This window comes from Hippichthys cyanospilos, chromosome 1 (genome assembly GCF_059441005.1).
Source record: "Hippichthys cyanospilos isolate Australia breed blue-spotted pipefish chromosome 1, RoL_Hcya_1.0, whole genome shotgun sequence".
NCBI classification, from domain to species: Eukaryota; Metazoa; Chordata; class Actinopteri; order Syngnathiformes; family Syngnathidae; genus Hippichthys; species Hippichthys cyanospilos.
Genome location: NC_142369.1, coordinates 16,733,437 through 16,760,737, shown reverse-complemented (window position 1 = coordinate 16,760,737; position 27,301 = coordinate 16,733,437). Strand labels below are relative to the sequence as shown.

The 27,301-nt window shown below is 39.4% G+C and overlaps 1 protein-coding gene across 5 annotated transcripts in view; it reads left to right on the top strand.

Annotated features, from left to right (window-relative positions):
• Positions 1 to 27,301, top strand: part of LOC148429445 (uncharacterized) — a 116,567-nt gene that overhangs the window by 24,144 nt on the left and 65,122 nt on the right. For 2 of the 5 annotated variants that reach the window (XR_015867828.1, XR_015867827.1), the window contains exon 1: positions 22,344 to 22,570. The exons of the other annotated variants lie outside the window; for them this stretch is intronic. The gene's annotated coding sequence lies outside the window, so the exon portion shown is untranslated. Of the gene's footprint in view, positions 1 to 22,343; positions 22,571 to 27,301 lie in introns of those variants that run through there. 5 annotated transcript variants of the gene reach the window in all.

Sequence of the window (27,301 nt, the reverse complement as noted above, 5' to 3'; positions counted from 1 at the left end):
TTCCCCCATCTTTTTTCGTTTTTGTATGCATGGCTGTATGTGGTTTATGTGAAGACCGGTAAAAGACAAATACAGCAATCGTTACAGCAATCTTTCTTTTTTTTGTCTTACAGCGTAGAGTATTTTTTTTACTTCAGTGAGTGTTGGTGGAGAAAACCCAACAAAACTAAAAACACTCATTCAGTTTATTCAAAGCAGAAACATTTCTTATTCCTGGGAAGCAAGCTAAGACATACTGAGTCAGGCAGAACATAAAGACAAGTGTTTAAGTACTGTGCTGATTTGTACTGCAGGTACTACACATCCTTCCCCATGTCAATACATGTCATTACAGTATTTCAAATTCAAACTACAAACAATTATTTTTCTCTTACAATGTGGGACATGTGCTTGATTAACACATCTTCTACAGTGAGGTCCTATGGTGTTGACCTCATTTCAGTGCATGAGAGGAGGCGAGAACTTTGGCAATACAGTACAACTCGTGTGTGTGAGTGTGTTTGTCTAAGGGCAATTGTGGGCTCATACTCTTTTCCAGCACCAATTCTGACTGGCAACGAAGACTGCATTGGTGATGATTTGGTCGAGAATCTTGCAAACAACTTCTCATACTGTTAGTGCAGCAAGGTGATCGGCTTCAGGTATTGATCGGTTATTCGGTTAAATAATCTGGTATTCTGATAAAAGTATAAATATTTTTTTAATTAGTGAAAAACACTTCTGAACACAGAAGACCAACCAAACGCTACTCTAATGAATCAAAGAATCTTTTCTGCCCTAGCATACCCCTCCCATTAGCAAGACAAGCCCCTCGGACACACGGGCCAAGGAACTATTGGCACCTCGAGAACTGAAAATACACAAATTCATTTTCAAAGGCAAATGAGCCTAACTATTACAAAGTGATGTTTGTCTTTGTTTAAACATTTCTGCACCATTAGTGTGATCTTGAGCATCTAATTTCTGAATTTGGCTGACTTGCTCACTTGTTTTGTACATCATTCGCATACAAATGCTCCCGCCCCCTGTTCTATTAGAGCATGGAGAGCTCGTGCCCCGTCCCTATCATCTGGCTGTGACACCCACTCGCTGGGATGTGGCAGCTCCCTTTAGAAGGACAATCATCTCCATGCCATAACCTTACGGCCACCTTTTGTCCATCTCTTCGATGAGAGGCGCTTGTGTTTCTGTAGCAGGATTGACTGCTAAACAATTGTATGGCTAATACATGGGACTGATATTTGCTAAAAGTTAGAAATGCACCGATATCGTTGTGCACAGACGGTAACACTTCTACCCATATACTATGACACAAAAAATCACATTACCAGCCTGTCATATCCTCCTGACACCCAGCCTTATTATTTGTGTCCACTGTTTTGTCTCAGCAAACCATCAAAGTGACGCAAAGTCACCCAAACACACGAGACTTTGGACGAGCCAGAATGTCATCTACTGTGCCCACCAGGACTTAGAAGAGTAGCTTAAATGAAAACAAAAAAACAAAAACAAAAACAAAACCTAAAACAAATGTCTGCTACAGTTGATAGCCAACAGTACATCAGGCATCTTAAACTTGCTTATCGCTGCTGACACTCCCAATTGATGTTTACAGTTAATCCAAAAACTAAAACACAATATAAAAAGAATTCAAAGTTGTATCGTAAAACAAACACATTGCTTCATTTTGCATAAGTGCTCAAGCTTTTTGATAACACATTTTTTGTGAAGGCCGATGGATGTGTTGTCTATTAAAACCTTTATTTATGACACATAACATTAAGCAGCAATACCGGCACAGTAAATTCAATGTATCCATGCTAAGTAGGCCTTTATTCATCTTATGGTGATTGCACAAGTTAAAAAATATATTGTATTTATTTTGCTTTGTGTGTGTGTGTTTGTAATGTGCCTAAAGGGTCTTATGATGAGAATGTGATATAAACTTCTAACAGCAACTTTCACTTCACTTTTCCAAGAGGAGTAACACTCAGACTTATAGAGCAACTAAAAATATACAACACTGTAATGGAAAAATACAAGCAAGTTTAACAACAAACTTTGCCTGGGCAGTAAAGGACAGAGGGGAGACAGGCATGTTAGATAGGTCAAGCAGTGAGAGACTGTTTTTTGTTATCATCAGATTGTGTGCCAGCAGTATGACTTGGCCTTGGGCTTTTTTACCACTAATACCTCATATTGCGGTAAAATGCAAACAAATCAGAATGAGATGCACTTGTTTAAAGGTCTTTGTTATACCGTAAAAGTTACTTGCATTGGAGAATTGAGCCATGTGCATGCATCCCCTCAACCTCCTTCTCCATCTTCAGACAATTTATATTATAAGTAAAAAAAAAAAAAAAAATCAGCTCCTATTTACGCAACACTGCTTGACTGTCAAATCTGCTGACCAGCAGGGGACAGTGTTTCTTGCCAAGCAAATTGAACGCCAGTGATTGAATAATGTACGCACATTTAATTGAAGACCAAAAGTTTTTTTTGGTTTTTGGTAACTTTGTTGACGTTTTAACCCCATTTCAAGTTATTAGTGCGATTGGAGTTGCCCAGCAGGTGGTGGCACCAGCATATAAATACACAGAAGGCCACAACTTTAAATGTTGCTCCACTTTCTTTCAGAAGGTACTCGACTATGTGGGTCACATGTTTTGGTAGGTGGAGAATGAGAGGAAGTGGGAATTGGTATAACTCTTATTTTGAACACGGTGCCCATTTTCTATTCCTTGAATCACCTTCAAACTTTAATTAAAAGGACTAGCCATCAACTCAAACTTAAAAGCAATCCTAAAGCTGCTGTTGACAATGCACAAGGATATAACATGTCTCTCAGTCATTTTATTAATTAAAAAAGAACATATCTGAATAGTTAAATGTATGTACAGACTCATATCGGCCTAGTAGAGTACGAAAGACCCTTTTTGTTGAAGTTATAGGTCATGCTACTATTATGCTACATGTACTGTACTAATGGTTTTCGTAAAAAATAATAATAAAAATAATAATAAAACACAAAGTAATGAGCTGTTCAAAAATGACTTTTCTGGTTACATGAATGACACTGAATTAGCTACTCCTTTGAGTCTTTATTACGTTGCAACTTCGAGGGTGATTAGCATGTCTGCAGTGTTTAAGTTAGCAGGAAATAATGGAATCTGAAATTCATGCCAAATAGTGCCATCCATCCATCCATCCATCCATCCATCCATCCATCCATCCATCCATCCATCCATCCATCCATTCCATTCCATTCCATTCCATTCTATGTATCCTCACAACAATCATTGTTTACTTGATGCTTATTGTGGGAAGCTGGTCAAAAGTATATGGGCATACCATTTTAATAGTGAGTTGACTTACAATACACTACATAACTTAAAAAAAATCCTCTTCTCTTCCTACATTCTATAGCAACAATTCCTGTTGAGGCCAGTCTTCGAAAAAAAAAGAAAAAAAAATGAACCACAGTACAATCTTGGGTGATATGCGTAACTTTGATTACCTTAAAGACATATTTGTATTGAAAAATTTGCTTCTATTTAGTGTATTATAGCATTCTAAACTAAGTAAAACCTGTAGGGTCAGATTTGTATTCCGGCACATTAGATATAGATAGCTAGATGGCCTTAATTATCATCACACTTGCACAAGTACAATGTATGAAATTCTGTCATTTATCTTTATCATGCTTTTATCATTTGAGACGTGAAGTTGTTTTTGGCTGATTTAAAAGTCACTTTTCCAACTAATTAAATCCAATTCCAGTTTTTATGACATTTTCATGAGAATAAACTTTACAATGAGGGGCATAGAGCCGAAGAAATCAAAGCCTTTCCTCTTAAATTGTCATGGTTTGCATGTGGCACCTTTTACTTTTGGTGTTTGCCACCGTGCAGTCGAGCGCCTTTGTATGCAGGCGTGCACGTTTGGGGTGACAAGTCAACGTTGGATGTCAGCTGAGGTGAGCAACTGCGGAATGTGGAGAGCGGCAGAGTGGTGCTATGTGTGACACCGGGTCTGGAGACGAGGGGTTAAGCAGGGAATAGGGAATGGTGCTGGGGTAATAGCATGGGGGTGGAGGGTTGATGAAGGGTGAACAAAGGTGATGCTGTGTTTTACAAACACGACACCCTGATATGCTTTGTTGGCTCATTTGATTGGAGCATATGACTGAAGGTGTGTGACCTCAGGGGAAATTTAATAGCAGTCAACATCAGCCTCAGGGCTTTTGAAAGTAAAAATGGGGTAAACGCATGGCTTTGAGAGTAGAATAATTCAGCTATGCAGAGGCATATGTCAGAATATGTAAGTGGGGATATGTTTGCTGCAAAATCCAATAGGACCTCTCTATTTATTGGCAACCACACAGTTATCACCCGTGCGGCGTGTAAATAGTAAGCTTCAGTGCGGGCAATCATCATTCATTGAAAATATGAAAGGTTATTAGCTTAATTCGTGTTTTTTTCTTCTCCAAGCAGCTTTCCCATTCATAACAGATGTTATACTCTCCTTTCTTGCAAATGCAGCTGCCATCTCTTCCTATAGAGCACAGAGATGACTTATTCCAAGGTATGAAGCTCCATTGTCAAAAGAAGACAAGAGCTGATGGGCTCTGAACTTCACATTCAACATTTGCGGCCTAATGGCGTCCCTAAAAGGGTAGCAGGCGAAACGCTTGACCTTCCATTAATTGTCTCCTATGCATAACCACTTGTTAATTACTGGAAGGGCCAAAATGGCTTCTAAAGCTACTTTGTAAAAGGTCACTTGCCACTGGGTAATGAACAGTCTCCAAGGCGCTCAAGTTTGATAGTGTGCTGTTCTAGCGATGCGCCCGTGGCCAAAGCTGCATGATGAAGTTATGTGGATGCAGCCTTTTGAGTGAGATGAAAAAGAAGAGCTTGCTTTGGCTTTTAACTTTCTTTGACCATTTTGAACGCCGTCTGCCGGTTTAAGTCAGAGGCATCGGCTGGAATTTAAATTTCCTCAGGGCAGCCTGTTCGACATTCATGCCAAATAGTGTCATGTCAAAGTGGAGTGAATGTAAGACTATGGAAGCGAGAGGTGCCAATTAATAACCCTGGGTTTCACAACTTAACTACGCACACACACCCACACACAAATCATTCGCCTTTGTACCCATTCTTTTTATCTTTTGCAACTGGTCTGTATATGGAGGATATTTACGTTCCATGAAGTGACGGCATTATCAGGCAAGGACCAGCTCTTGGGCTTCTTCCACACTGTATGACAATTAAGATGTATGTAATTTTAAAGAGCTTGTTAAAAACAAGCGATAATACAGTGATAAAGCGAGTAAATATAAAGGTTTTATATGATGCACATTAACAGCATCTACCTGGTCAACTAACAGGAATGATTGTTTTTAAATAGGTCTTTAACTCTTTTATTGTGTCTTATGAAGACATCTGTATGACACTAGATGGATCGGGAGGTGTCTGTTACGTGAGGAAATGTTGGTCTCCGATCTAAGGCATTGGTCATACTGTCAAACTCTGGCTGGATGCTGTTTTACTGAATAGGCAAATGGGTTGCTATTAGATTCGGATGGTATGAGAACCGTGGAAAAAAATATTACTACTTTGAAATTGTAGCTCTGAATTTTTGAAAATATTCAGGAGAAATAAAAATTGCATTTTTTTTCATTAAACACCCTTTATTTATAAATATAATCTAAATTGCAGGTTTAAAACGCCAGTCCTCAAGGGCCGCACACTGCTTGTTTTTGATGCTTCTATCTTAAACACAAATTATTAGCTCATCTGCAAGCTCTGCAGGAGCTCGGAAACGACCCTAAACATTTGAATCAGGCGTGTTGAAGAAAGCAGCATCAAAAACATGCAGGATTGCAGCTCTCGAGGACTTGAGTTTAAGGCCTATGATCTAAATATTATGCTCCTTAAGAAATGTGTGCTCGTGAAGTATAAGCACCTACCGAACTAACTAGGCTACACATGTAGGGTTCTTACTTGTACCTGTTGGCACCATGTTTTTTTTTTTTCCTTCTTGCAAGACAATGCACATTAATCAATAGAGCAAAAAGGTACTGTATCTGTTTAAGCATGCTGTTGAGCAGTAGCTCACTCTCGTCTTCTTCCCTACCTCCGTGTTGTCTTGTTTTTTGCTCTGCTTTCAATTCTCTGCTCAGCCGAGAAAGATAGGGAAAAAAAAAAACAGCTGGGCCCTCATAATTAACTTCAAAGAGGCAGTTTGCTATTACTTATTATTTTGAATTATTAAAATAACAGATGATGCATGTAACTACAGTTACTTTTGACTTGAAAAGACACACAGGCCACTATTTGAGGAAATATGCTAATTTAGATATCGCTGACTCAAAGACATTTATTTTTCCTCAACTTCCTGTCTTTGAATTTGTGGATGTTGCACACTGATATAAAGCTGACTGAGCCCCAGGACATTTCAATCTCATATTGTGAATGTGACCCCTGGTTTTACCACTAATCTGATTTTCAGTTGGGAAAATATGTTGCTCCCAACTTTCCAGAGGTCTAAAAGGACACACATACTGTATGCGAACCTTGATGCTATTTAGTGGTTCACCCTGCACACTCTCCACCGCTCCCGATTTTTTTAATAACTCCTGCTATTGTCTTGGTCCTTGCTGACAACAAAGGGGATAAATGAAATGCCTACTGTAAGTCCCTGTGGTTAGGCCTTGGACATGACATGTGTCAGCACATGATAAATTGGCTGTGTGTCTGTTCAATTTCAAATGCAAAGCTCGAGAGAGGATGGAGGGAGGGAGGAGGGAGGGGGAAAGAGAGAGGGGAGAGAGAGAGAGAGAGAGCGAGAGTATGGAGTGTGGTGTGAGGAAGAGAGATGCAAGCATATTTCTGGCACAGGAAGACGAAGATGCCTCAGTTGCTGGATGCTTGTGTGTGGGGTAAAGATAAGGTAGCGCACAAGTTTCAGTGCAGCATGCCCACTTGCCGCGATTTAAGAGGTGAAATATTGGCATCAGGACAGAATGAATGGCGAATGAAAAACGGGAGCTCTTTTCCCAGTGTGTTCCCAGTGTTATGAATCCCCGTTTTGATGACGAAGCCACAAAGCCCCGCTAACAAATTTGCATTATTAACACTACTGCTTCCCCTTTATTCTTGTGAGTCCAGTTGTCACGTACTGTGTATTGTTTGAGAATTGTGCTCAGTAATTGAAATGGGATGACAAAATGGCTAAAATAAGAAGTATGCCACGTCTGGTTAATAATCTGTCTGAGCTAATCAGTGCAGCTGGGCTGGGAGAGTTGGCGCTTGCTCGCCAGACAGCTATAGGGAGTGTTGGGAAAGAGGCAAGGATGTGAGCCAAATCCAGCTTGTATCTCCAAAGCGGAGCCTCGCAGAGAGGGCGGGGACTTGCGAGGTTAAATGAGGGGAGGAAGGGCCTCCAATACCTCGGAATGTTTTTCCTGCCTTCCTGCTTGATGGAAAACGAGGAAAAGATGGCAATTGACTTAGTGATGGTCCTTTTTTTAGGGACAAAGCTAATGTTGTGGTAATGTCTGATCAAAAAATGAGAGAGATTCGTAAAATCTGTAAAAGCGATATAAGGTCTTCCAGTGAGTCCTTCCCCATCCAAAGCTGCCAGCTAAATACCCTCTCTTATGATTTTCACTCGTTGCCTGTCCATGTTTTGGAGGAAGCCTGAATGGCATTCCATAACCTGGAATCTCAGATGAGGTTCTTTCATTCACCTAGCATGTTAAACATTTTCATTCAGGAACCTTTTACAAATGTGGTTGAACATAAATGCGAATGAAGAATTTACCAAGAATCCCAGAGGGAATCTTTTGGAACCAAAACATCACTGCTTTATTCATGACTTAGTACAAGATATCTTTGGCGTCGGTTTTGAAGCTTGTACCTCCAAAATAATCACTGTTGAGGAGACCTCCAAGATATTTACATTTCATTATCAAATAGAGCAAGGCATTTTCAACACTTCAGATTGGCCAATAATTTCTACAAATAACACTCACACGTATGGGCTGACCAATAAGATATTTTCTTTCAAAATATGAAATTCACTAAATTGTTAGGCACGGTTTTGGCCTGATGCCAGCAATTAAACAGAATATAATTAAAAAAGTGAAAGCTCGACTTCATATTTGCATGATCATATTATGGAATAACACATTACATATATAGTTACATCATGATATCATGGAGAAAATAATTTATTTGAGACTTTAGATATGTTTGAAAATGATTCTGCCAATCATCATAGTTTTGTGAATGACATACTGTAATGTAGGATTCAATTCTTGCGAAGCATGTAATATGACATCCATGCTTTTCGGATCACTTCGTTTAAAATGACATTTAAATGTTTTTGTATTTTCGCAAGTGCTGCAAGAAGTGACTTGAGTGAATTTCAAACACTTTGAACTTGCCGAACACCCCTGAAGTATTCCAAAATATCTGCTGACCAGTTCAAGAAATGTGGAAGAAGGTTTGAAAACAGAAGGTGTAGTGAAAAGAAAGTCCTAATTGTGCTGACCCAGGACAGTTTTTTCCATGTGATCTATCCATGCCTGAACTCTTTGACACCTCATCTGCTGTGCTGACGATACGATGCTGTGCCTTAATTGAAGTGGGTTTGTCTCATCCCTGCTCTCCTATCATCCTCTTCTCTATGGGTCAGTGAAAGGTGGGGGAAACCCCCTTGAGTACGCCAAATCGGCGGGATTGCTATTTGCCTCCAACCGCCCCGCAGAGAGGATGTTAGATTGAAGTTATTTTATGCTTGACTTACTCCTCTCTTCCACTCTTCTGCATCGTATCTTCTTTGTCTTTTTTTGTTCTCTTCTCGCACTACTGCTCATCCTGTTCCACCATTCCTACAAAGCTTTCATCTTGCATGAAAGGGGAGGGATCTGTAACAGTTTTAAAGTGTTGTAGAGTTGAATAATACACTATGGTATACCCAGTTCGCTAGTATTTTGCGGTGGGTAGTTTTAAAAGGGAAAGGTTGATTTATTGTACGCTTGTTTTTTTTGTTGTTGTTTTCTTAAGTTTCGAGTGCACTTGTGACCTAGTAGTTAATCCAGATCGTGTTTGAAATTGAACACAGCAAAAGTTTCCTCTAATACAATTAATACCTCCCAAAATACATTTTGCCGCCAGCTGTCAATTGATAATGGCATCGCTGGTGCTCATCTCAGCTAACCTGTTTTCCGAGTTTTGTCATGCGATGTGTGCAGTGATTGCTTTTAGCCCAGTGTATCATTTCCAGTCAAAAACAAGTGGCAAAATGTGTTTTTAAAAGTATGAGTTGTATGTGAAAAATAATTTAGTTACCAAATTAAATATAGACAAAATAATATTTGACTGCCAACAACAGCAAAATATGAATGACATCTCTTTCCATTGTTGTTGAATGCTTTTGAAAAAAGATATTAAAGATGCAGCATAAGTGTATTTGTGACTATGTAGTACATGAGAAAAGCTAGTTGGCTAATTAGATGTTGCCAAAGTGATTGCTTCTTATGCAGTATTTCTAATATTGTTCTTGTATGTAATATTTTTTGTATGCTTTCCTACTGTGGTCATTCAGCTAATATTTAGTGAAATACTTTTGTCTGTAAGGGTGTATGTATGTATGTACGTATGTGTATAAAACTATACACAATAATACTTTATGAACTTTTTATGATCTTTTTCAACTGTCAATTGTGTTGCTGCTATGTGCTCTCAACTTGCGGCTCTAAGTGCGGAGCACATTAAGGGGATGAGGGTAATGATGTGCGAGGCACTTGTGTTTTGTGCCAGGGCGACCCTGCGGCTCACACCCCATTCGCAGCCCAATGTGTTTCTGATTCTCTTCATCCTTCATCACCAGTCAGTTTCTATGAGCTGCAGCCACCTACCACTCGACTTAACCTAGAATCCTATGCGTCTGCGATCACATGCACACACAGGAACACACACACATAAAGATCCAGGTACAAATACTGTTAAGCACTTCAAGATATTCATGTGCACATTTTATTTCTTTTTAGCTACACAACAATCAGTGCAATGGACCACCCCAAGCACAGAGCAATATTCCACCTTATTCCCAAGATGATTTGATAAGGTCATTGTATAAGTAGAAGTCAGCCTTGATTTACCATTTCAAGATGCAAACGTGGGTCGGCTCACTTTCACCCATATAAATGTTGTCCCAAAAACCTGTCAGAAGCATGTGGCTGCATATTGAACACGTTATTGCCATTATGACAAGAATGATTTCTTGGATTTTGAATATTTTCCCACCTATCATTGTTCGCCCTGATGGTGACACACAGGCATTTATAGGTGCTTAAGAAACTTTGTACCAAGTGCTTACCTTTATGGTTCACTGCAATAAATGAAGGTGGAACACAGCCACTCCATCCTGGCAATAAAATATTTGAGGATATATTGAAAACGCTGAGGAGGGAGACACAAGATGTGTCGAAGAATTCAAAAGTTAATAATGGTGAGGATTTTGATGAATGGATTTCTAAATATATTCTGATATCATTCTAAATTGCATTCTGAGGTACTACTTTTTGTGATTTAATTTATTCCTTTGCTCAATGACTACATAAGGTGTCATAAATAGAGGAGCCTGTTTTATGTAGAGGATAATATATGCAGGTAGCAATGAGCATATTGTCTTGCTGAATACATATACTGTGTACTGTGTGTATATATATATATATATATATATATATATATATATATATATATATATATATATATATATATATATATATATATATATATATATATATATATATATATATATATATATATATATATATATATATATATATATATACGGTATGTCAATTTAGGTTGCTCGGACACCAAAAAAAAGGAAAAACCTTTCATACTGTAATCACAAAGGCACTCCTTCAATGAGTCCACACCAGTCATAGACGTAGCACACACAGCCGATGTGCTTTTGAGTGCATACATATCATTTTATCGCTGCGCATATCACCCTCACACTAAGTCATCTAAAGGAGAGCATGATCTATACCGAAACATTAATCATCATTCATTGTATGTTAATAAATTCAGAATTTCTCCATTTACCATGCGGACGTCCACGCGTGCTGGAAATGCAACCTTTCCAGGGCTCATAAATCACACACACTGAGTCATCTGACAAAGTACCCTAAACACAGGCTGAGTCGCTGTGATCCCTGGGGCACAAACACACGCCGTCTAATGTGACGGAATCAGAGCGGGAACCAAAGCTTTTTGAGCTTCTCTTGTATGCCAACATGGGGTGAAAATAGAAAAATAAAGAAATTATGCATACAGTGCAGACAAGAGGTTCCAACTACAATTAGCTATTTCTTTGTATGATTCGACTGTCAAAATAATTAAGACATTTGTCATTTTAATAATTTAAATAGGAATTTCTGATGTATTACATGGCAAATTATCAACAAATGTAATTTCGAAGACGTTTTTGAACGGAACACTTCTGGGCCGAATGTGGGCCGAATTAGCCCAGTAACAGATAGTTTGAACCAGTTTGAAGTTAAAACAAACCCAGGATTGCACAGTAAATTTCTACAGTACATTTTCATGTAAAAAGACTATATCTGGTCCCAATCAAAGACTAACATTTACATTGGAATTCATTCTGTTGTACTCTCTGCCATGTGTAAATTGTGCCTTTTTTTTTAGACAGAGACAATCTTATTGGAGAAAAATGTACCTAAAAAAACTTATTGTGCAGCGGATCCTATTTATATAAATGTCAAAAACTAATATACACTCTCAGTTCCAGTTATTTAGAAGATAATACAGAATTTTGTACTTGGCAAAGGGGAAACTGAAGCCGGATCCGCCACTGCAAACAACACCAACAAGCCCCTGGTACTACGTCGCTGGCATCCCCATTGTCTTGTTGATATACGTGTGAGCCAATTTTACAGATTTTTCATTAAATACCTCTCCACATTATACAGTACATGGTCACCACTCATCGGTTGCTTGCAGTTCAATTGAAAGTATTTTTATCAGCACGGAAGGCAAGTCACAGTAATCTGTTGGTTCAGTCATAATACCAAAATGAGGTGGAAATCTGGGCCACGACGTTATCTCTTCTTGCCCTAGTCCAGCAAATCTCCTCCTAACTTGAGAATCCCAATAATATTGGGTGCTATTCAGGTGAGGGGCTTTTGTTGTCTATCGTGACAGATTAGATTATTTTTAGCCCTTGGGGAAGGAACATCATTGTGTCTGCCTTTGCACAGCAATAAGCATGTCTTTTTACCTTTTTTGCAAAGTGGTCACATGATCTCTGGGCTGTTTACACTTGCTTTATTCTTAAGATTAAGAGATTAAAGGCTTTGCGGGGAGGAGGAAAAAGACACGGTAGCCTTTGCCAACACTAGGCCGTTGAAAAAGCTGATACTGTCAAAAAAGGGTTTGAGTCAGTGCAGCAGTTGTGTACATTATAAAGTAGAACCTCTGTAGTGTGATTAGGGAGATAATGTCATTGCATGTTAATGACCATTGTGTTTGCAGTGCGGAAATGAACACCTTCTGATCTACAAAACACTTCTGCTGAGCCCGTAGAATAGTCTGTGTCGAAATCCCGAGAAAATAAAGATGCTCTCGAAGAGAAAGCACTATTTATCTCTCGCCTTTTCTCTCATTTTCTCCTTTTTACCCCCCTTTGGGTCTCTGGAAGCTTTCCCATCTCTCCTCCGTTACCGGGGCCTTTTGCTGGCTCCCTGGAGAATGGAGGACGAGTGGTTATTTCTGACTCCAGAAGATGGTCGTGATTAATTGATTCGACAACTGATAGAATGCGTGTAATGTTTCTTTCTTTTCATTTTTTTCCCCTGCCGCTTCAGCCTTGCCACTTGCTCAGATGAGCAAGAACCATTAATGTGTTGTGCATATATTTATGTAGTGTATGACAGTGTTTGATAGCAGAAATGTGTTTATGCCAGCAACGCCTATGTTCCTTTGTAGAGCCCGCATAGAGTTGGTGTCCCAAGCAATCTAAATCATTATTGTTTGCTGTTACCCTTGGAGAAAACAAATTCTGCATGCCAATGTATTCCCATTGGCTTCATAACAATGGGTTTACAGTACATGGGTAACATTCAACATACTCTTATTTATGTGTCTGTTAGATCACGCCGTATTGTCTTTACATGATTTTGCGATGTTGCGCCACATCAACAAAATTGATTCCTGAGACGCTTTCATGGGGGAGCCTCCTTTTCATCTATTGAAGTTTAGACATCAACTCCCTACTTTTCTGGAACTACGCGGATCTGCTGTTTTCTCATCCGATTCTTTCTTTTTTTTCCGCATTGAGAAAAATCCAGAACCATAAACGGCTGGAGGTGGTGTTTGCTCAAAGAACTGGATCATTGGTCTAAGGCAGTGGTTCTCAACCTTTTTCTAGTGATGTACCCCCTGTGAAATATGTTTTCAGCCAAGTACCTCTTAACGAATGCAGAAAAAAACAAACAAAAACAACAACAAAAACAACATTAAAACATGCCATCAGTGTCTGACTGATTTAACTTTAGAACCTTCATTTCTGTTGGTCCTAAAAAAATAATCAACATAAAGTGTCCTCTTTTGAATCATAGAAGAAATCTGGTATCAAAAAGAAACAGCTTAATTATCAATAAATATTTTTCCACAAAAAATAATCAACATAAATTGTTGGACCCGTACTCAGAAATAAATAAATATAAATTCACATTTGTCGACTGAAAAATATTAAACAGAAAACGTCCTCTTTTGGGATTATGGTACAGATGTGTTCACAAAATAAATAATTAACTTAATTATTAATAAATAGTTGTCTACAAAAAATAACGAACATAAAATGTCAGACTTGTTCTCAAAAGGAAATACAGTAATTCTACATAAGTATTTGTCCACAGAAAAATAAAAATCAACATATAGTGTCAGACCTGATCTCAAAAAGAAATAATTATGAATAGATAGTTATCCACAGAAAAATATTCAGCTTAAAGCGTCCTCTTTTGGGATCATGGTAGAGACCTAAATAATTCGGTAATTATTTTTAAGGATTTTTGCTTGTTTGTTTGTTTAAGTTAAAATCTCATACCCATCTTCCCATTTGACAGCCACTGGTCTATGGGACACTACAAGTCAATAGTGCGTGTGTAAAATCAATTTCCCATGTTAGCTACACTGTTGTTTTAAATTATAAGTGAGATAGGTGTACTTGTCCTTGCTCATCAACTTTCACTTTCTGAATGAGTATTAGATGATATATACAGTAACGATTTTTTTATTCAAGCTTGCTGAATGGTCCATTTTTAACAATGTGATTTAAATCTTTAGAAATAGGTGTTAAAAAAGGACCTACCTTTTACATCTGTAATAGTTTGCTATGTGGGGCGCAAGTGGACTTTATGTTATGAGAAAGACATGCTTGGTATATAGTCGACATGGAAAAAAAGCCACTGGGGAATGATCAAGTGTGCATCTCATCGACCCACATCCCCTTCCCCATTACCCTGACATTTCATCCCTACATTTAATTTCAGGCCTTTCTAAAGAGCAGGTAATAGTGCAGAGGGGTACAGGGACCCAGAATTAAGCAGTTTTGCACCGAAGGGTAATTTGCTGTGATAAATGTGCCTTCGTTGCTAACTAATAATACATATTTTAAGTAGCAGCGGCCCGGCTCCATGGCCCAGTAAAGGTAGCATCATTATTAATGTGGGAGTCTCCACGTATTTTTGTCAGGGTTACGGCACCAAGGTCAGTGCTACGTTTCACTGAATTAAAAGCCATTTTGAGCTATGGCACTGCTAATCAACTCAGACCTAAAGGTGCATAGCTCAGTTATAATGAGGCACCAATGAATTTAAATAAACACGAAGATCTAGTGATTTATAAAGGCAATGGGCTATCCTTATAGCTCGTTAGCTTGTGACGGATACACTTTATTTTTGGGCCCTCTTTACCCGCAGGAGCTTGGGCTTTTAACCAAGTAACGTCTGCTGCCATTGTCAGAGGATACTCATTGCGAGCAGGACACTTATCCCTGTCGTTATAAAAAGTGGAGACACGATACAAGACTAATGGTGATGTATGCTACCCAAATAGGTGATTTTTCTCCAACTCTCCCTCCTGGTTTTCACGGGAGTAAAAACTACCCCTGAGTTTTAGGCCCATGAATTCATCATCAAGTTTTCCACGAAGGTTTTTGTTTTTTTTTTTGCTGAAAGAAGCTTGATAGTGGAAATGTTTTGCATTTAAAGGGCTCCTCTTGGTCGGGGGAAATGATGCCGATGTTTCGAAAGGGGAGCCGGGGAGGTAGCGAGAAGAGAAAAGTTCATTTTGGAGTGATCGCTTGTATACATTATAATATTTTCATGAGGAAAGAGTCAGTAGCATACTTCAATGCCTCTTCTTTGAAATATTTCAAACTTGGTAGCCATTGTGCCAGCATTAAAGTTTAAAGTGGCCTCCATCCATCCGTCCATCCATCCATCCATCCATCCATCCATCCATCCATCCATCACCCATCCTTTCATGTTCAGGTCATTTGGAATCCAAATGTTTTACTGCCACCGCTCTATATGTTCGTCAAGTATGCTTTTCAGAGGATAGTTATGGAATGGGATCACACGCAGCTTGTCTGTGATGTTTAGGTTCGTAAACCAACTAGCAGATCCCTGTAGAGGGTGGCACTGTTTTGCTTCGGTTTTGAAACAACAGCTTCTCAGTTGCAGATTAATACGAAGTGGTGAATACTGTCAATAATGAAGGGATGAGGAGAGAAACACCAGTGTGGCTCAATATGCCTTTCTGAGTTGTGTATAAACATAATCAATTCTTTTTTCACGATCAAAATCCCTTTCTCAGTTATGAATTGGTAGACTTATGGTTTGAAGCATCACAAAAGCAAAAAATAGTAGCATCAAACCCTGACATGTTTCTTTTCACTAAAAGTTTTTTTTTCTGCTTTTCGACCATAAACTGGTAATTTTGATGAAACCGACCCATTCAAGTTCAACGGTGGCTGATTCCTAAAGAGACGAACCACAGAAAGTGTTTGATTTCCCATTTGTACATAATGCGTTCTCGCAGGTTTCACCACTCAGCGGTTCACTCGCTTCAATTCTTAGCATGCTCCTCATTTCAGAGTAATTTTCACTCCTGACACCACGGCTCAGCCTACCTGCCAATTTCTGTCTCGCCTCCTGAATGGGTGATTTGTAAAGCCATGTTCACCTCAACACTCGGAAGATTTACTCAGGAGCAAGCTTGCCAGGTGTTTGAGCTGTCAGCTCGCACCGTGTTCGCAAACTTGCCGAAGCGAAAGCCGCGGCCAGGCTCAGCAAATTGACTCAAAGTTGTTTTGTATTTATAGTGCAATAGATATTGTCGTAAGTATCGATTTATATGGCAACACACAAATCGAGCATTAGGCTATGCAGTGAATGATTCAATTCGAGTTTTTATTTCTAATAAGAACCACTGGCGCAACATACATGTGTATGGTCAAAATCAATGTTTATTCTGAAAGATGTATGGCGATGTATTGGTCCTGTCAAATAGAAAAATACAGAGATTTATTACGCTTTCTTGTTAACACTTGTACTTTAATCTCAACCTGGAAGTCTCCATCACACAACTGCGCCAAGCATTGTGCTACATGTAGTTCTTCAAAACTACTATTCCACTGACAACATGGCGTACCACTTAGTTATCACATGACCAGGAGTGCGCCATCTCTTGGCTAAAACACTGTGGGAAGGATGTGGAAGAAAATGGTCAAAACACTGTACAAGGGCTGAAATAATTATTTGAGCGAATTAAGGTCATTATAATCTCACCTAAATATTTCAAGGAAAAAAAATAACCACAATCATTGTGTTTTTCTTATTTAGATACATGTCTGTTATTGTAACAGTTCAAAAGACTGATACAATAAAAAATAAAAAAAGAAATAACAGACTTTAACTGATGCATTTGTAACCATTTACTGTACCTGACGCGTTTACCTGAGGGGTCCCATGTGCATGCTGCAACATTTAGTTTCGACCATCAGGAGGAATTGCGCTATATTCTTTTATCAGTTGCCAAATACTGTAATTAGGAATTAACATTTTAATCATTTGGCATTCAACATTTTAGATTTCATATCGTGTAATGTAGCTTATTTCACAGTAAACAACTGTTTGGCGTCACTTCCTGCTTGTAGTTAGTGTCACAGCTGTTAGTCAAAAGACCTTTTACTGTTTAAGATGTTGATACTGTAAAGGAAATATCGTCACAACTAGACCGCCAGCACCGCATTTTGTGAAGCAAGGCACAAAACGACCCGACGTGTTGAATAACAGGAGGATATTAGGCTTCACCTCTAGCTTGTTTTGTGTCCACATAGTTTTGCGCGTTGCTCTCTGAGCTGGCAGCAGATATTTTGGGGCTTGAGGTCGTTGATTTGTCTCCCTCTCCCCGTAGGTCATCGAGGTCACATTGGCCACCAGAAGCATAAAGCTTTGAAAATGAGAAGCCCCGCTTGGCTTCCCCGCTTGCAACTGGGAGCACCCCTTGCCCGCGCCTGCCCTGATGATTAATGCCACCCCTGTCCAGCCACAAACCTTTCTGCCTCAGATAATGCCAGGCAGCAAGCGTGGCTGACACTTTTAATGTATAATTAAGTAGAAAAAGTCAGCACCGGCTATGCAAATTTTTTAAAATGATAAATGATGCTGTACCGCAGCAGGGATTGATTTGGTGTAAATGAAACTAATTAAGGAAATGTCAAACATAATTAATAAAACAGGTTTAAGCTGCAAAACATTGTCAATTGAATGAATGAGGAGGCATTGGCTCCCATTGTTCAGGCTTTATTTAGGTCTTGTGTTTAGCTTGTTCTCCACTCCAGAATGCTCTCTCCCCTCCACACTCCCTCCACCACCAATTCCCTGAGAGCAGGAAAATAAATTTGCTTGTCTCTCCACTGACTGTAGAAATTAATTGCTGAAATCTTGTCCCATCCAAGTGTTACATTCACATGCAGGACATTAACATAACTAATTTGAAAGAGCTCAAATGACTGCATAATAGCGCTCCGTCACCATGCATGACAGTCACTGGTCATACCAAATTAGCTTGCTTTTATAATTGAAATCCCCCCCGCCACACACACCCTATCTAATTTTTACACCATTTCCCCCCATTTTCTTCATCTTTATTTCCCTGTATTCCTTGCTCCTCTTGCATGTACTGCGTCACTAGTTTGCATTTTGTTCTCCTGATAAGAACAAAGGTTTCCTCATTTACAAAGTCAGAGTGCTTGACCTATAATTAGGGTGATGGAGCTAGGGGAGGGGGCGGTTGCCAAGTTGTGGTGACAGAGTCTGCTCCTTAGTCCTGGTAATGATGCCGGAGACCTTGTGCCCCCTAGGGAGAGAGAAGAATAATGGGATGGACTATTTTTATGGGGGTGCGAAGCGATAGGCCACCAGCCGTCGGGAAGCTGGTGCTCGGGTATATGGTGCGGAGCAGCGGGGGCAAGCAGAGGGCTTGTGGGGGTTGGCCATGGAGGGTGAACAATCAACCTGTCGTACCACCCTGCCCATCAGTTTTGCATGTCAGCCTGACGCACTGCTGGTGGCCTCTGTGCCCCCATGCCAGCCGCTGCCCTTGCCACAGAAGGAGAGGATTGAGTGGCTGGGAAAGGGGGGCACAACATCTGCCGCCATCACAGAGAACACAAAGTTACAAAGTGAGGGAGCCCAGTGACGCGTCGGCTAACATAACAAAAGCGCGGAAGCCAAAGTATTAAGTCAGTTCTCATCGTTGTTGTTGTTTTTTTGTTGTTTTAATAAAGATAGCCTTCTCATGACTTGGGCATATGCAATGCTCAAAATTTGATTTTGCACACTTCTTAAACACACTAGTGCGATTTTTTAAAATATTTTGACTTATTTGTAACTCTTGAACACAGTTTACTTTACTGCGTCAAAGCTCCAGTATTGTTAGCGGGGTTGAGTGAAGAACTTGAGTGGCAAATTTTTAGCATCCGATATTTTGTTTTGGTCCGTATACTTTCTAAGCATGGCAATTCATCTTAATCCCGCACCACAATTCTCTTGAGTGTCACAAAAGGATTCAAAAACAAAAAAGCACAATAACAACAAAAAACAAAACAAAAAAGAAAACAACACATTGGAACAGTCTCTTTTAAATTCCCTCTGGATGTTCATCTTCATCTTTCCTTCAAAATTGGAAGGGACTCTCCAAAGAATAAACTTAAAGGAAGGACTCCCATACTTTTTTTTTTTTTTTTTTAATTCTTGTTTTTAATGCATCACAATTGGAGGGCCCCTGTCTGCCACCATGCACTGTGTTGTGTCTTATTGTTGTATTTATTGTAATTATACTTGAGTTATTTCTTTCCATAGTATCAGTAAAATAAAATTGCCAAGAGTTTAATCAAGTAGATGTCACTGAGCACACTTGATATACATACTATCATTGTATGTGCTCTAATAAAAAGTCACTTCATTATCATAAATAAAGATGAGCAAGCGCTGATACCAGGTATCTGTACCAGGCCGCTCCTCAACTTTATTTCAAGGTACTTGAGACGGTAGCCCACAATTGGCCATTTTACAATTGGGGAACAAAAGACTTACGTGTTTGACAGCTACCCATTAAGATGTAATTTCTGGAAGTATATAGGAATAGAAAAAGATAGATATAATACATTTGAAAAAATTGAGAACATTTTGTGTAATTTTAAGGAAATTGTTATAAAGGAATGTATACATCTTTTTTTAAAAATTATCTTTCATTGTTCTTTTTGTAATTTCATGTGTCAAACACCATTAGTATCTGTACTTCATGTCAATATCTGTGATGACTTTGATGACTCCTCCATCATTAGTCATGTCTTTTTCTTTTATGCACTTAAAAATAAGTTCTTAAATGTGTTATTTATATAGCATACCTGCATTATAGTACATTGTTGGATCAAGGCTCAAAATTGTTTTCTTTTGCAGAGCTGTTTTATGGATCATTGAATTAAGTTGAGGAGCACATTTCTAATTTAATGGAACCTCTTTTATTACAGGTGTTTATATTGAAGTAGGCTTAGTGTTATGTTGTTTAGGCACTTGACATGGCCACTACTTTTCCTCGGCATCCTTTGACATCGATCTGAAACATGGCGATTGTTCAATATGGATCACCAATTAAGTCTAACGAAACCTGGCACATTTGAACACAAACTAACTGTCGCTGGGACGATCAACGGAGGCTTGATTCTCAGTTAAGCGAGTTTTCACAAGAGGCGCAAAGTCCAAAATATACACGGCAAAATTTGATGCAAAATCATTCATTTTTAACCTTGAAGACGTGCCGCTGACTTGAAGAAATAATTACAGCCAAGAAAGAGCATATTTTAAGGTTTAAAACTTGGTGTCTTCAAAACCTGTGGTATATTTCTGTCTAATATGTTCCGTGTTCAAGTGTGCTCCAACTCTTCCATACAACCTCTAAAATGCCAAGGGTCACGAGCCAAGCATATGCAGCATGGATTACAATTTATTACCCCGCATTTGCCTGATAATTTTTCTCCTTTGACAAGCTTAGGTAAATCATAAAGCCTACTCTATAATGTATGAGAACTCTGCTGGCTTGATGAGTCCAGTCTATTGCTATTGGCTGTTTCCCGTGAGGCTTTTGTGTTCCCATAAGACCAATAAGGCTCATCTCGACTCCAACATGACCGGTATCACTGCCGGAACAGGTAGAGGCCGAGGTATTTATAGCAACCTTATGCAAATGGTTCAGTGGCACGCTGGACTGTTAGAGCAGAGAGGTGACAGTTAAACACATGGACGTTGAAGTAGAAACATATTTCCGCCCTCTCTCTGAGACAAGCCTAATCAGTTAGAAAGGTCTCCTCTCATTTCATTTGAATATATTCATCTTGGATTCTTAAGTGTCTCTTTTCTCCCATGCGTAGTATTCCTTCATGCTGAAGGCTCATTATTTTCCGGCGGCGGCTGAGAGGGTTGGCCTCACTCTCTGGACTTTTGTGTCGAGGTTGTATTAATCAAACTTCACAGGTTCACCCACTCATACATACAGTACAACACAACCAGTATTGTTTGCGAAGAAACCCTGCACAGTAGCTATTGTTTTGAAACACCAATTGTTTGTGACCCTGACAGCCGAGAAAACGTGTCAGTGAGATGTTGAACACGTCTGTGCAGAGAATGGCAATGAACAATTTCTGTGTCAATGCTGTTAATTATTAAATGATTACCTTTTGGCAAATTCAACTCAATCTCTCCTCTTTCCCTCTCATCTCACATTACAATTGTTCTGGCACTGTACAACATGTTCAGCACTGTTGTTAAGTGCTTAACTTGGTCTCCTCGATTGACAATAGAGGACATTTTTAATAAATTAATTGCATATTCATTTATTTTATTGTAAGTCACTTTGTGGCAAAATTATTGTCGTTTGGAACCTGAATGTTTGCAAAAGATCCGATCCATGCATTTTCTGAAGCCGCTTAGGGTCTCCATCCTTACTTATTTCATCATAAAATTCAGTGTATTATTACATCCTAAAAGGGCTCCTAAACATACCATCTTCATCAGTAAAAATATGAATATTTTCTCGATAATTAATTTGATACCAAAATTGCTTTTCCTGTGCACTGATTTTCCTCACTATAAGGCGCACCGGATTATAACGTGCACCTTCAATAAATGGTCTATTTTTTTAATTCATATATAAGGCTCACCGGGTTAAAATGCACATTGAACAGAAACTACGGTGATGCCTGGGGTTGCATTATACACTCACTAGATGAAGTTTGAGTTTCGCATCCACTAGATTGTGCTGCACTAAAGGGAATGTATTAAAAACAATCAGCTAAGTGATCAAACTTTATTCGTGAAATATAAACTTTATTAATAATACAATATAAGGGTTCTCACAACTGCCAAAATGAATAAACAGCTGTTCTATTTGAGTACTATCTAAAGAATGGGGAAAAATACCTCTTGATTACATTAAAAGACAGTTTATATCAATGCCAAAACGGATCAAGAGTTTAAAAAAATATAATTATCATTAGATATTAAACTTAAATATTTTAATCAAATTGCAACAAAAACAAAACATACAATATGCTGTTTTGTTGATTTAAAAATTGCTCTTTGTGATTGGTATGGCGTTGTTGAATTTATCAACACACATATTAGTTTATTCAGTCAGCATCCATTGTCAGCTTTATTTTGGAGGTGCTGTCAGGAAGTCACTGTGTGTTGTGACTTGTGCGAGGTGTCCCAAAGCTTTCTTTGCACAGAACAGGTGTTGTCCTTTGGGACCGGGGGGAACACCCTCCAAAAACTCTCGTCGTGTCCCTCCTACCGACATCAACACTCCCGAACACTTCCCTACGATCTCTCGGTTAGCATAGCTTGAAGGCCGTGCTCATTCAGATGACTCCCTTACTCAGGACTCTTCCGAAAGCAATAAATGTAAGTCTGTTTTTATGTGTTTTGGACATCGTTAATGTCACATCCTGCTGACACTTATGTGTCAACGGTCTAATTAGCATATATAAAGATCTTGACCATGCTTGGTTAGCATTGCAATAGCTAACGTTAGCATCGATACACATCCCTTCACATTTGTGGCCCATTGTTTGTTTAGTAACAGGTTATGCTTATTTAGTTTTTACTACTCTGAATGTTCATGAAGCTCACTTCACTCAATTTAGATAGTAGCAAGAAGCTCAGCTTCATGGCTTGTGAGACTTGTATTTAACACGTTGTGATATCAGTACCGTCATAAATATCATTTGATATGATCGAAATATTAAGCGCACTCGATTATAAGACTCACTGTCATCGTTTGAGAAAATTGAAGGCTTTTAGGTGCACCTTATAGTCCGGAAAATATGGTACCTTTAAAGATACATTTTTTTCCCTCTGCTGCAGGCCAGAAATTACATTATGCGCTTAAGGCTTGATTAATATCCAATTACGGCTTACATGTTTTCTGGGTTCAGTCTTACAACGTTCACAAGCTAAGACGTGTCTTGTTGTCACCCAAATCTTGAATATTAAATGTTAAATGTCATATTAAATGTTTTTAAACATGTTACATGTGCATGAATAATAATATCAAATTAAACTTATTATGGCTGAAAATTGACTAAAAATATTTGCCCTCATCATTTAATATCACTTTTTTTCTGCCTGATTAACCAAAGTTTTGCTTTCCAGCACCTTTGCAACAATACATTGTATAGGTATATGTGTCTCAGGAGAGTTGCATGTTCAACACAAACTTTTGTTGTTTTCTATACGATATGCTTCCTTATTAAAACTTTTCTGGTTCTCTGACAATCTGCCTTTCATTAAATTTTGGGCCTTGGGGCACTGGTGAGTCGGTGGCTCCGCAAGTGTTCAGACAACAACATGGAGGATCTTTGAGAAATGTGCAAAACAAGCTAAGGCACATTGTCACCTCTTCTTGTTAAGTTGCACGATATCGCCGTCTCGCGCCCCGAATCCAGTGATGCTTTGACCTCTCCAAGCAGGTTGAGGCTCACCAGTAGCAGCTTATAGTTTGAGGAACCTATAGTTGGAGCTCTGCAACACCCACTTATAGAGCAAAGGGCGAACATTACTGTTTTACCACTGGCACACAGATATCTGAAAAGTCTGGAGCTTTCCTGTTTGTCTCACTGGAGGCAATGGATGGGAAAAACCGTGTAAATTTAAACTGGCAAACTTTCTGATGGAAATAGCGCTGACCCCAGAGTGGTCTTGTCTCGAGTTGAAGCATTGTTGTAATCAATACAGGCTCTCGCGGGAACGGCAGGCGAGGACCTTTCGTTCCCCCGTTTGTGGAAATAATGGAGAAGACTGTTTGTTATTTTTCCCAGACATGTGGCAAACTAGCAGATATGGCCAGGGCATTGCAGGTTATGAAGCTGGCTCAAGGAAACAAATACAAAGAGGAACGCTTTATCATGAAACAAACAGCACAGCTCAGTTTCAAGCAGTGGGGAGCAGGCAGGTCACAGGGGCGCTGCGGCCGTCTTTGACCAGCTCATCTTAAAAAGGGCTCTTGGATCTACTTTGTTCACTAACACTGGGGACTTTGAGACCAATAACTGAACTCTCGGCTAGGATCCGTGTAAAGTCATTTGTACAGTCAGTCACAAACTTAGCGTATTTCTCAGAGTGCAACCGATTTTTTTTCTTTTCCTCATTTTCGACCCCCATATTAGGGGGGTCGACTTAACCGCAGAACTCCAAACAGACCAATTTTTCGTCATGTCTATGCTGGAATAACAATAATTCGAATACGGAATAAGTAATATCATGTCATTTACGAGGCTTAAAATGGTTATATATACACCTATACAGTATATGCACTTTTGTCAACTGTTGCCTAATTGCCTGTTTGTGTCTGTGTGGATAATTTTTCCGGTGGACTTTGACGTATTCTGTAAAGCAAAAGACGAATGGACTTATCTCCTTCAGCCCTTGGACATATGTTTGGACAAGCCGGCATGAATGTCGACAGGTGGGGGCAGAAACAGCAAAGAGCAACATTCCACGTTCTGATCTCTCAACAGTTGTCACTTGGGTAAATAAAGCTTGTAATAATATCCCAAGTAAGATGATCAGCAAATCATCTCCGAAGATCTCCGTTTCAAACAAATTGGATGGGTCCGAAGATGACTACCCATGGAAGAGTAACTAGGATGTTTCAACAATTGAGAAGGAGATAGGAGGAGCTATGTGGCACATCAGATAATCATGATGATTTTTAGGGCTCCTTGACAAATTAATATTCAGCTGTGTGAAGAAAATAAAGCATTGAAACTTTAAATCATTTTATTGTTGCAACATTAGTTTCAGCATTTGTATCTACCTGCACACGTACCTGTCATCTTCCTGGCTAACTGTACTTCTGCTTTGGTAGTAGAATGCTTAGTAGGTAGATAGTTAGTAGATAAAAGTAGAAGCCTTTAATCTGCAAAACTGGGAGCTCAGCCACTCCCAAAATGTTCTGTTTAGTTTTTGACTGGAGAGATTTTCCATCCATCCATACATAAGCTATTTTTTTGTCCTGAGGGGGCGGCGGTAAAGTTTTAGCAAGTTCAATTACCTAATTTACTAGAATATACTTGAGGTACACCCCAAACATTTCATGTCTGGTGGCAGGATATTAGTAACATATATATATACACTGAAACATATACAAGAAACTTTTAAGGTTCCAGGTGAGACAGATTTCCAGATATTGCTGGTTAAAAATAGCTTTTCAGAGTATGATGGCAAAATTCATGTGCGTTTTTTCCACATTAACATACATTCCACACATGTTTTGGGGTGGGGGGCTATAATAGGTTATTTCTATGGTTTTCAAATGGGAAATGATTTCTCATGAGTGTCTTGAGTTCTGACGATGGTAACAGATCCTTTGGAACTTGTCTCTCAAGGCAGCACTTTATATTTTTACTCTGATAACTTATTCAGCTTTTTTATTCACATCTGTGCCTTCTTTGGTCAGGCTTGCAATGACGTTTCAAAAACAGACAGGTTAGACAGGGCTCCTGCTCAGTGGTTTGATGGCTCTATTTTAATGTCACAGAGAAGGAAGTTACATGCCTGAGCAGGAATGAAATTCAGCCTCTTTTGCCACGTTCTTCTCGTTCAACAATTGACTGAACCATTTTTTTTCCCGTTTCTGTAACGTTTAACTCAGCCTCTTAACGTGTTAACGGCAGCTTGCTGAAAAAGTACCACCTATTGAGCGCGTGTGCAAAGCCAATCAATGTGAGCTCAGAAATGAGCTCCTTAGTGCGACACACACGAGGCTCGAAGCTTGGCACGCCATCCATGTTCAGCCTGGCTGAGCACAACTTGTTTGAATGTCATATTTACTCCTATGTTTTGTCAGGAAATTGACTTCCTGCGAGTTTGCAGCAGAGCCGAGCATATGGCCGCGGCTCTCTAGAGATGACAGCCTAGCGGAGCGGGAGCTCGCCGGTGCCGCTGCCCTGCTCTGGCGGCAGATGCTCCGGGCTTCTCCACGATTAAGTGGAGATCATCACTGTTTTCTTTGAGCACCGCTGTGCCTTGTACTCTGAAGTGTTCTGTTAATCACTGGCTGTCTTCTCTGCCTTCGCCACACAAGCTGTCAAAGCATTCATTAAGTTCCAACCTCCATCGCACCTCTTGCCTGCTCGCCAGGAAAATAAATTGTGCGACTGTTAGTTGGTCGACAGCCCCACTGCAGGAAAACATCACTTTGTTGCACCTATTCGCTAGAGGGAGTAGAAAAACCTTGTTTTTGTGCATGCTTGTTTAAATTGTGAATGCGATTGCATCTGTAATGCTCTTCTACACTTCATTCATATTTAAAGCATTTGTTGTGCAGTGTACACAGTGCAGAAGAAGTTACACTTACTTTGTGCCACACCATGTTTTCTCTAGACTCTGTGCTTTGTCGACTCTTTAGTTCCTCCGAGGGCCTTTTTTCCAGTACAAGCCTCCGAGGAGTCAAAAGAGTTTGCGTCTTCTTTTCAAATAGTGCTTCCTCTTTCTCTTTCTCAATATTATATGGGAATGTCACAAATCACATTTACAGCTGTCAGGTCTGGATTAATCAATAGTATGTGCTGTTTATGTGGGGTTTACCAAAACCCAATAGGGAGAAATATACAGTTTGGTGACAAAGGGGATTGAAATGTTTGCTCCTACATTCAGGCAACGAGCTGCACCTGAATCTGCCTCCAGTTTTGCAGCACTAACAATAATCCTTTGTTGCTAAACATCATGACACGCTTGAACCCTGATTGATCTTCATCTGCTGAACAAATAATAATGTGATTACAGGCTTTTCTCTACCACTGTTTGCAGCGGTGGAAAAATAACCTCACATATTTCCCTTTCACGTTAATCGCCTTGATTTCAAGTATACCTTGGTTCACCATAGACCCCCTAATGCCTCTTTTCTTCTTCTAAAAAAAAAAAAAAACATTCCAAATAACCTATTTGCTGAACACCCCCACACGCTCGTCGCTTAGCTCTTTCACGCCATTATTCTGCCGCCATCAAAGCCTGGCTTGCGTGTCTGTCCTGGTGCAGCGCTCATTCCTCCACAATAGCAGGATAGCATCACAGTTCTTGTGAAAGCATTTGCCTGGCAATGCAATAAATCTGAAGTTAGTAAATGAAGGATCC